This window comes from Mustela nigripes, chromosome 1 (assembly GCF_022355385.1).
Source record: "Mustela nigripes isolate SB6536 chromosome 1, MUSNIG.SB6536, whole genome shotgun sequence".
Taxonomy (NCBI): domain Eukaryota; kingdom Metazoa; phylum Chordata; class Mammalia; order Carnivora; family Mustelidae; genus Mustela; species Mustela nigripes.
In genome coordinates, this window is record NC_081557.1 from 236641133 (window position 1) to 236652984 (window position 11852).

The 11852-nt window shown below is 48.0% G+C and overlaps 1 protein-coding gene across 10 annotated transcripts in view; it reads right to left on the reverse strand.

Moving 5' to 3' along the window:
• APBB2 (amyloid beta precursor protein binding family B member 2) overlaps positions 1-11639 on the reverse strand; it is a 377389-nt gene extending 365750 nt beyond the window's left edge. For all 10 annotated transcript variants that reach the window (XM_059383005.1, XM_059382956.1, XM_059382935.1 and 7 more), the window contains exon 1: positions 11416-11639. The gene's annotated coding sequence lies outside the window, so the exon portion shown is untranslated. The remainder of the gene's footprint in view (positions 1-11415) is intronic.
• Between the last annotated feature and the right edge of the window lie 213 nt (positions 11640-11852).

Sequence of the window (11852 nt, forward strand, 5' to 3'; positions counted from 1 at the left end):
GGCAAATGCTGCATTAAATGAAGTTTCTTTCCAGTCGGACTTCCTGGATATGTTGATGTGAAGAGAAAGTACGTGCAGTTTTCTGAACTTGTCAGAAGAAGCCTTTATTCCCAACGTATTTCCAGTCACTTGGGATTCAGTGAACCCCTGTTGTGAAGTTCTGCTTCGGATGCTAGGGAGGCCAGCTTAGAGCCCAGATCTGGGTACGCAGGCGCAATGATAAGGCATCGTCTCTCCGGTCTTCAAAACGAGAGGGGCATTAGGACTCCTCCAAGAGGTGTTTAAAAGTTAGGTCCTTGGTACCATTCTTGTGGCCTTAAATTGCTCCTCTCCTTGTCATGATTTGGACACAGCCGTCACTTCCTGCCACTCGGGACTCAGCTTAAGAATCACCTACACACTTGATCTGAAGGAACCCAGTGGGCGCCCTGCAGGACATCGCATGTCTCTGACTTCTTCGAGGCACCTCCCACCCGGAAAGCTGAAGTGTTTGACTCACTGCCATACCCTCGGGCCAGCGGCCCGTGCTAGGTGCTCAATAAACAGATGGTGTTAGTACAGGCAAGTGGTCTAGCTATCCCTCCCTCTGACTTGGAGAAACGATGACTTAAACATCTGGTTACATTTCCTATCAGTTCAATAAGATTTATTATTTCAAATAAAAAGGCCATGGTTATGCTATGCTGCTAAATTATATGACAACTGCATTTCTCTTGGACACATATTTTCATAGCAAGCCACTACTTAAAAACCTATGTATTTTTGAGTCATTCCAGAAACAGTAATGAGTTTAATATGAGCTCCTCCCCTGCCTTTCTAGAATTTGGACACAAAACCACACAGCTAACTGGCTCTTATATTAACCAACCTCATGCGGATCTCACCAACATCATGTCATAAGCCTATACCATCACAACTGGGGATAAACTATCAGAAAAGCTAGCTGTGAAAAACATTCTCATGCACATTTACTAAGGCCTCCGATGGGGGCGCCTGGGTAGCTCAGTCGGTTAAGCATCTGCCTTGGGCTCAGGTCAAGATCTCCAGGTCCTGGGATCGAGGTGCATTGGGCTTCCTGCCCAGAGGGAAGTCTGCTTCTCCCTCTCCCTCTGCCCTTCCCTTCCACTCGTGCACTTTCTCTCCCTCTCAAACAAATAAAAAAAAAAATTTTTAAAGCCTCCAACAATAGTTATTTTTCATTCATATATTCACTCTTTGATAAACGTTTATTGAACATCCAGGATCTGTAAGCACTGGGAGCATAAAGATGAAGAAGTAAAAGTGTCATTCCTCAAGGGGCTTACAGACTAGAAGAGAAGCCCGAGAAGTGAGTGGTTGTAATGCAGTGTGACAGCAAGGGTACGAAGAAAGAGGGATGTGAGCTGCTCCCCTTGGAGGCTAGAGAGTCACCCTGCTCTGGGTAACCGGGTACCCAGTGGTCTTCCAAATGTGTTCCCCAGACCCGCAGCATCGGCATCCCACAGGACATTGTTAGACGTGCAAACTTTGATCGCGCCACACAGTCCCGCGAATCAGAAATTCTGGGGGTGAGGCCAGCATCGCACATGTTGTAGCAAGCCCTCAGGTCATTCAGACACACACTGAGGAGCATGACAACGGGAAGCTACTTCCTGAAGGAGGAAAAAAGTCAAGCAAGTGACGAATACACAGACAGTAAGGATGGCTGCAGGCAATGCAGGCTGCCCGCTGAGCAGAGAGCCCGATGCGGGGCTCGATCCCAGGACCCTGGGATCATGACCTGAGCTGAAGGCAGAGGCTTTAACCCACTGAGCCACCCAGGTGCCCCAGGCAATGCAAAAGGAGGATTAAGCCCGAAGGCCAGAGAAAGCTGGGCCTGTTGTCAGAACAGAATGGCTGAGCTCAGAGCACGACATGGAGAGCAACATAGATCATGAAGATACCGGGGCGAAGCCAAGAGGCGGGCGCTTCATCTCGAGGGCAGCGAGGAGCCCCTGGAGGCTGGGATGGGCATGCCCGGGCCTGCAGAGGAGTCCAGAAGATCACCTCCGAGGCAGTGCAGAGAATAAACAGAGAGGCCACAGAGAAGGTAACCTGATGAGAGGTGATAGTGGGGGGAAGGCGGGGACGCTGGCTATCAGCAACAGCGGGGCTCCAAGAGAAAGCTTACCTACCCCCTGCACAGATGGAGGTGCCAGGCACGCTGTGGGATACACCGAGCATCCCTTCTCCCTGGACGCCTTGCCTGACACTGCCCCCCACACACCCCCAGCCAAGGCAGATGCTGATCAGGGAGGGCAGAGTACTTCCTGCCTCCCTGCCGGGTAGCACACAGCACCTTTTATCTCGGCGGCCAGTGCTTCCCTACAGACAGACAGACAGCTTCAGGCAGGCAGAAACCAGGGCTATCCTGGTCAGTTTCCGCCCTGGTCCGTTTCCACAGGCCGCAGCTGGAACGGCGCCCAGTGCTTCGGAAGCCAGACTGAATGAATGGAGCCAGCCAGGCCAGGAGGCCACTGAGAGGCCACCGCTCTCATTCAGGGACGAGATGACCGTGTCACCAGAGAGCTTAGGACAGACTGAATGTCTTCATTTTTCTCTAGTCTGTTGTTACCATTCAAAACACAGAAGGAAAATCTTCACGAGTCAGTTCTGTTGGGAAAATGTGACAGTAAATGTGATCTGCTGAGGGGAGCCCACCAGCCCACCTTCCTAGGGAAAGCTGGCCGGGAGCACGGTTTGAGCACTTTGGCAAGCACAAAGGAAGACCCAGTTCTGAGCCACAAAGACAGTGCCACCTAACGAAGATAACAAGTTTGCTCTCCTTTTTGTTGTCAGAACAGTTCTAGAACCTTAAAGGAGAGGAGAGGACCAGGACATTTTAAATCCCACTGACACAAGCCTGCCTCTCTGCTTTGGTTTTTAGAAATGATTTCAAGTAGGCAGATGTTGTGACCCAATTACAGGGTATTTTGGAAGGAGTAGGCACCTAACTTGGGGCTGGAGCTGGTGGGCGTAGAGGGAAGAGTCAGTTACTAAGCAGGCAGTACCACCTGCCTCTCAATCTTGCAAGGAATTTTATAGAGAAGGGAGCTGTGACAATCAGGAAGGAAGGCAGCTCTCCCCTGACCTGCTTCCTGTTTTCTCACCATTCCCAAAATAGACAGAGCTAAGGAAAATCATAAATACATTTCTTAGCCCTCCAGGGAAAGGTTCATTAAGGGCATGAATTTGGGTCCCTGGGAAAAAGGGATGAAAGACAAAGCTATCGAAGGCCCTAGAATCAAGAGATGGAAACAGTGGAAAATAAAACCCATAGATGAAAAGGACAGTGACCAGTGCTTATACCAAAGCCTCCTGAGAGCCACGGCCACAAACTCGAGTCCCCTGGATTCTCTGAACTCATGCTCTCTGGAGTCAAAATTTAAAGTTTTTGCTTAAAATAAAAAATAGTAACAGTTAAGATCTAACTTTATGCCAAGTATTACTCATTATTATGTTCAGAAATTAATACATGAAATCCTCTTAACAACCATTTCATATATAGTATCTCTACTTATGGATAAGGAAACTAAAGCACTGTCATTTCTGTTCCCCACCTGTAATTCTGTACTTCTGTTGTCCCCAGTCATATAGCTATTATGAGACTGACGCGCTACCTACTGCGCTAACGAGGCACCTAGTCATATGGCTATTAAATTGCAGAGCAATATTGGAACCCTGAGAGTCTGGCTCTTAACCACCAAATCCTACTCCTTACCCACAGGACTGTCTTGTGCGTACATTTACTGTAGGATATTTACAAGCATCCTTGGCCTCTACCCTCTAGATGCCAGCAGGACTCCTTCCACAGTCATGAAATCAGAAATGTCTCCAAAATTGACAAAAGTCCCTGGGGAGAAAAACTGCCCCCCCTTCCTCTTGGAAAACCACAGTTAGAGAGATCTGAAAGGCCAAATCTCTAGGTCCCCTTTGGAAGGAGTGGCAAATCCCCAGGGTTGAATAGAAAAAACAGTCTATAGCAGCTCTATGGAGGGAAGGAAAAATGGAAAAGGAGTCAGCCAAAGGGTATACTGTAGTGGGGTTGTACAGGAGTCCTTTGCCATATCTCCTGTTCCGTGAGGTCTCGCAACTCCCACAGAGCAAGAACAGCCTTCCTTCTCTCCACTAGCTCAGACCTCACACACATCTACCGCCATACCTTATCATCAGTGCTCTGGTACATTCCTCTCTGTCTGCCTGAACTTCACAAAGTATGTGCTCAACAAACATTTGCTAGACAAAGGCAGGAACAAATGAAGCTAAGGTTTCTTGTTGTCACCAAAACGTCTTTCTGTCTTCACTCGAGATCTGAAAAATGCATAAATAAATAAAGCTTGGGTATTGGAGAGAAGAAGAGATTCTGGTGAAATATTAGAAGAATCTGAGGTTGAACCATTGCTTCTCAAAGTATCTATACCCCCTGGGGCACCTGAGTGGCTCAGTCAGTTAAGAATCTACCTTCAGCTCAGGTCATGATCCCAGGGTTCTGGGATCAAGCCCCATGGTGGGCTCCCTGCTCAGTGGGAAGTCTGCTTCTCCCTCTGCCTTCCCCCACATTGTCCTCATGCTGTCATTCTCCCTTTTTCTCAATAAATGAATAAATAAATAAAAAAGTGTCTATACTCCTGTGAGTCCAGACCATGCTTCAGTTAGGTTCAGAAATTTCATATTAGTTCACTTAGGAAAAAACCAACTCAAGAAATAGAACTCACGCTAAAAAAAATTCTATTTTATTCCTTCCCACTGACAAACAGTACTGCCTTGAGCAAATCAGCAGAGCCACTGACTCTTTGGCCCAGGACAGAAGTCCACTTGGGAAATCAAATGCAGATCAGAAGGAAAGAACAGAACCAGCACCCAGGAGCCAGCCGGATGCTCCCAAGGAGAGGCACCATCAGCCAGAGTGCTGAGGCTCGCCCTCCAGACCCATCACTCTGGCAGTCAGAAGCCTCCAGTCAGCCACAGGCAGGCCGAGAAGCCTGGGAACCCTAACTTCACCTTTTTCCAGTCATCGGAAGCCTCTGTCATCCTTGCATTGCCTCAAGGTTGGCACATGACAACGAATCAGATCCTGGGGTATTTTATTTACAACAGGAACATTCTAGACTGCAATCTGTCTAGAGAGGTTAAACAGCAACGCCTAGTTTCAGACATATTTAGAAATGATATTTGGACTTTCTGCTACTCAATGTGTGTTTGCATGCAGAGAAATGTGGCGGCCTCCGACAGAAATGCACATTGGAGCCATAATATGAAGGAAGTAATTCAATCACTAAGTATGTGGATTTACGTTAACGTCCATTTTGAAATGGATGAAGGGTGAAATTTTCACCTTTTCCCCAAATGGTGAATTTAGGAAATTTCCTCACTCATAAGGAAGGAGATAGGGAGGAAGTGAAATGTTTCTTATTTACGAGGCACACAGTTGACCCTTAATTACTAAGTGTTATTTCTGTCTCCTATCGGTCCCTCAGCAACCCATGGGCACCTCCGTACTGAGTACAGTTACCAAGGAAGCACGGTTTACTGTAAAGGCTTTAGTGAAAGGGACCTCAGTTTCCTTGTCTCTAAAATGGGAACCACATCAGAGCATTCTGTAACAATTAAATAGGGCAATAGCAATAAAAAAGCTCTTCGCACAAAATAAGAGCCCCATAATTACGTTAATAATATATTATCATCATGATCCCCAATATCCAGATATCATTAAACATAGAGTTTTAAAATATTACCTGAAAATATATTATTCTCTAAACCTACTATTTAGAACACAGAAATACTTTGGGTTTGCAATTGCATGAGCAAATTATTCTCAAGCTTCCTCCAGTGATTTATCAAGGCTTCCTCTGGAAGACATGATACTGCAAGGGTCCAAACCAAGCTGTGGTTCTATGGCCTTGACTCCATCAGTATCTCCTAGAATCACCAACCCCAAATTGCTAAAGCGTGTTGACTTGGCAGAAAGAGGCCCGCATGCAAAGAAACCAACACCAAGATCTGTCAATTTGCGGCCTTGCCTGCTGAAATTCACATTTCAATCAGTTGTCCTTTCTGCTCTCTCCAACCCTCATCTTTCATTTTGGCACTTGCACTGACATTCTTGGGCTATAATTCAAAAATATCGGCCGGTTCCCAGAGCGCTTTCAAAATTAGCTTCTCCTAAGCTCCTCAGACCCTGAGTCTATACCAGTGACCCTACATTCCTGGAAGGCCCAGAGGCCCCATCAGCCCACCCGTAATCTCCGGTTTGGCCTGGTCTCCACCACTCACTCTATCCCAAGGGCACAGCTCTCAACATCTCAGGCCTGGCTTCCCAGACTTATCAATTTCATGGACCATTAACCTGCCAAATAAAAATATTCCCACCAATTCATAAAAGAAATCTTACCCCCAGATCAGAAGGGTATAGTCTCAGAGGAAAAAGGATACATCTAATTTGGACACACTTACAAAATATTCACTACATCACCATCGTTATTATTTTGATAAGAACAGCAAACACAACACCAACGGACAATGGCCCATGGGCCTAATACTGTGCTTTGAACTTTTACATTGAGTGGAAACTAAAATCTGATGTAAAGGGCAGCAATTTGGGAAAGGTTACCTCCTATAGCACTGGGATGCCAAGACTCCCTTCTTCAAAAACAGCATTAATTAAAGATACGTAAATGTTTTAAAAAGAAAAAAAAATAGCATTTCCCTTCACTCTCCAGAGCTGTCTACAAGTTCTCTCCAACCTCATCCTCCAAAGTGCACACTTCTCCTAGCTCAGCTACAGAACTGCATTCTTTTTAGTCCACTTTAAAAGAAAAACACAAACAAAACTACTCGTCCTCCCACTCTCCGCATTCCTAAAGCATACTTTCCAGTAGAGCTACACTTTAAAAACCTCAGCTATAACCTAGCAGGCAAAATTTTGCAAGATTTCCACAGGGGGCAGAGGAAAGAATGGTTCCCCTTATCTATAACCACTGGGAAATCATTAAGAAATGAAGACACACCTTAATCCATAGTCCCGCACCACTTATCTTTTCCACGGTCCCTTCCCATCTTTGTCCGTATAAGTCTGTACATTTTACGTACCAATAAATTATACACTGAGACTCTCCTCCTGACAACAAAAGTCATGCCTGTCCTGGCATCTATTCAACACTGAGAAGACCAGGTTAAGACTCAACCATTATGGAAATAAGATTATGCAGAAAGGAAGGGTCTCCAGTGAGTCTACACTTTAAGGCCTCTAATACTTTTAAACTTATACAGGCTTCTTACTTATTGCCAACTTGGGGTGACTTGACTGTCTTCTACCTTCTGTGTCCTCTCTTTCGCTCTCCCCTCATGTTGGGAGTTACTGCCCCCCACTCCCAGCAGACGCCCAGCAACCCTGCAGCCTGGTTAATATCAGCAGCGCTAGATTCACTGCCTGTTTATTATCAATTATTAAAATGTGGGTAATGACTCGCGTCTGCTCACCTGCCTCACTTAAAGGTTCATGACGCTGAGTTTTGTGAGCATCGTGAAAACAAAGTGCACTCCAAACCCCAAGTGGATGGGTTTCCTTTGCTCTCTGCCCCATCATCGTCACTTGCCAAAGAGGGGAGGGGGGGAGTTCACAATCTGTTGGAAGATGAGTGGGTGCGTTCCACCAGCCACCACTCCGGCTACTGCGGGAGCTCACCCTGGACACCTGCACAGCACAGGAGGATGCTAACATGATACGATGAGGAGAATTTTATTCCAGAGACCAAGGGCTTCATTTTTAATCAAGGGCTGAGGAAAGAGGACGGGGACATGGAAAAGGCTTGCCAAAACTTCACAGCAGTGGGCCCAGCACCCAAGACACCTTCCTCTGCGGCTTCCGTGGTGACTTCTCTCTCAACTTATCTACCTGCCCAAGCGCAGACACTCCCCTCAGAAGATGCTATATGACAGTTTCAAATATCCACTGTGCTTCATTCAGATCTAATCCTCGCCTTGTCTCCTACATAGACAACCATTCTTTAACAGAAACTAAAAGGGAGTACAGATTTGGCCAAAACAAAACAAAACAAAAACAAAAAATGAAACCAAGACATTCCTCAAATCAGGACACGCCAGACTCAGTGAAACACAAAATCAGCTTCCTCTACTGCTCTGAATGAAGGGCCGACCCACCCCACCCGCTCCAATGGCTGCATCACAGACCCCTGGAATGGGACAAGAGAAGCCCATTCTACCGAAATTCTCTCATTGTACAGATGGAAAAACTGAGGCCCAGAAAAGTACACTGACTTTCCCAAGATTATACAGTAGGTTAAAGTAGCGGGAGAACCTGGCCCAGAAGGCAAGTCTTGGGAGTCACTGGTTGGTGGTCTTTCCACCAAATCCCACCAGACTATTTATAATGGAGAATCTGTCACTCTGACTCTGAAAAACCATTTCAACTGAGAGAAATGCCATCAGCCTACAGAATATGCATTAATAACACATTCAACATAAAATGGCTAATCTGGGCCTATCTTTCTTACACTTAAGTGTATTTGTTGGTAGCACAACACTGTTGAAAATAAATGAGCACGAAAACAGTTTTTAAATCCAAACAGAAGATTCTTTAAAACATTCAAATCATTTTGAAAACATGCTGTTCCAATCAAATCTAATTCCAAATAACAAATCAAAAATGTTTCACAAGAGAATGCTTAGTAACAATGAAGCCCGCTGAAAATATTCTCCTATCAGATAAAATATTCAAGTTCTATTGCTACCCACTCCAGAGGGGTTTTCTGGGGAAGCTGACATTCATGTGAAAGATGCTGACACATAATATATGTAAGAAGCTTAATATCGGATTGACACAGAGACCAAACATTGAACAAACACTAGTTTCCTTAACCCGGGGAAGGAAAATAAGTATCGCCCACATAACTAGTAATACCTTCTTACAATACTTTCCTAAAAGTCCTACAGCCATGAAAAACATTATGACATCAGAGTATTGTCTATTTTAAAAGTTTAACTGGGGTGCCTGGGTGGTTCAGTCAGTTAAGCGTCAGCTCTTGAGCTCCGCTCAGATCATGATCTCAAAGGTCGTGAGTTCAAGCCCCACACTGGGTGTGAAGCCTACTTAAAATAAAAAAAAAAAAATTTTTTTTTAAGGTGTAACTAAAAAGGAGATAGAGAAACAACATTCCATTTTTCTTTTTTTGTTTTAAGATTTTATTTATTTACATGACAGAGATCACAAGTAGGCAGAGAGGCAGGCAGAGAGAGGAAGGGAAGCAGGTTCCCTGCTGAGCAGAGAGCCCAATTCGGGGCTCGATCCCAGGACCCTGGGATCTCGACCTGAGCCAAAGGCAGAGGCTTTAACCAACTGAACCACCCAGGTGCCCCTTAGTAATCTTTTCTTAAATAATTTTGTAGTCTCTTATTCATATTACTCCAGTTAAATGTAAAGCACCAGTCTTTTACACTTCAGTTCATTGAGTTTTCCACTACCACTTTATACAAGTTTCAGAAAGTGCTGAATAGTGTGCTGCCTCCTTGGGAGTGAATTATCTAGTTAGAAGTTATTCTTTCGAAAACAGAATAAAAGTTCAAGAAACTCCTTCCCTAAAAAAGGTCTGGAGTCCTTTTTCAAAGGCTCTGAGCAAATATCTAGGAACATCCCTAGATTAGGAAGACCCCAAGTCATTTGGGAGGGGTGGGGGGCACGCAGTGATGATGACAAAATGACAGCAACAGAAGTCTTAAATCTGCTTCTCCCCTGGAGTTCTGACTACTAGCCCATTGTACTCTACTGCCACCTGTGTTCTCCCAGCATCTCCCCCAACCACGAGGTTCCTCAGCCATTTCATCAATGCCAACCCCTCAAATCAGTGCATTCCTGATTCTGCAAGTTACCATAAACAACTGATTAACAATCACTGTTTTCAAGCTACAGACAACACGACTAAGCTGCCACTTAAGTTCATAAAGAAATCCCCCTTCAAAGATTATGTTCCTGAAAGGCCAGCTATCCTAAATGATCAGATATCCTTCGTTATCAGATATCCTTAATTATCCTGGCCATTTGAGGGCAAGATTTGAAATACAAGTCCATGACTAGGAAGAAAGAAAAAAAATAAATAAATCCGAGGCTTAAGAGACCCAAAGACCAAACAACAGATCAGGATGCCACTGTGTGCTGGTTTAAATCACTTAAATATTACAACAAATGACAAACCAATGCCAACCTCGCAAAGTTTCCGCATTTCTTGGAACTGAGACAGCACCGCTGGCATCATTTAATGATAATCCTTCAGGTATTTCACTAAAGTCACCAGGCGCGATGGAAAGCCCGTGACTGAGGACTTCTTAAAGAGCCCAGCCTCGCCGGAGCTGCCGACACTGTGTCTTACTCTCTTCTCAATCTGGGTTCTCCCAACCACTCCATCCATCCAGAAACGTTTGTGACAGTCGTGGCTCTCAGCTGCGCAGAACTTGACTACAAAACGGCTACAACTCTCAATCTGATTTCTCCCATTTATTTGCGTTTAGTTCAAGCCCCACACTCCCTCGGCCCTTCGCTCCCTGCCCCCTCGGTTCTAGATAGCTTCAGCGCGTTCTAGACCACCTCGCATTGTTTCTTGGGGACTCCGCATCCCTGCCTCCCACCAGCACTGTTTTCACCGCACAAATGTCATTTCCATCGTCACCCCTCCATTCCGCCCGGCGGGTAGCCGAGGAGCCTCCAGGACCAAGGGCCGGCTTCCCCCATTCGGTCCCCCTCGCACAGCCATTTTCTAGTTAAAACGCTCTCTGCCTCCGAGGGGGAAATGAACTTTTCCCCCTTTGATCTCCCGATTGCTAGCGTCTGAACCCCCAAGAAGCCAGCGCCGTCTCCAACTCCCCGGCAGGAGCGCGCTGCCGCCCCGGGAGGGAGAGCCCAACAGCACAGCCGAGGCCGGTGCCAGGGAAGGGGGTGTGCGCTCTTCCCCGCCGGCGCCCGCCCTCACTTTTCCCCTCCGCAGCCCCCACCCGGGCGCACCCCCTCCAATCCCGTCTCCCCCCCCAAGGCCCTGCCAAACCCGGGCTGCCGAGGGAAAGAGAGCGCCGGGAAGCAAGAGGGATGGAAGTCAAGGAGTGAGCCCGCAGTCGCCGTGCCACCCGGCCGGCCCTGCGGCTCGAGCGCAGGGCGCACCGGACTCGGGAACCCGCGCCCGCTGCAGATGCGGTGGCAGCTGCTGCAGCTGTGGCTGCGGCGAGGCGGGCGGCCGGGGCCGCGCAGCCCCAGGGGCCGGCAGGAGAGGAGCAGCCGCCGGGGCTGCGCGCAGCCACTCGTCGCACGCCGCTTGCCGCTGCCCGGGTCTCTCGCCGGCACTCCCGGGCCGCCCCGGGGTCCAGGGCAAAAGCAAGGAAGAAAGCGAGGCTCACCGGCGGTGCGCGCCGCGCTCGCCCTGGCACCGGCGCCCGGCGGCTCTGCTCCGTCTCGCCTTCCCCGGAGCGCCCGGATCAGCTGCGGGTGCAGCGCACGAGCTTCCTACTTGAGACCAGGACGGGCTCCGGCGACTGAGCATGCCCAGTGCCGCTCCGCCAGTCCCGCGCAGGCAGCGGCGCCGGCGAGATTCCACTTCTCCAGGCTTTGGCGGCGGCTGCGCGAGGAGAGGCTGGAGGGGCCCGGCCAGGCGGGGGCCGAACGCGAGAAAGGCGGGGCTGGGGGCGGGGGCCGGGGAGGAGGGGGCGGGACGCGCTCCGAGTGCGACCCCTGCAGGCAGAGGCTGCGAGCCCTGTGGGACCCACGGTTCCCTTATCGCCTGGGAAGAAGGCAGGGAGGCTGCGGGGGGCCTGGGTGTCGAGATGCAGCCCGGTAT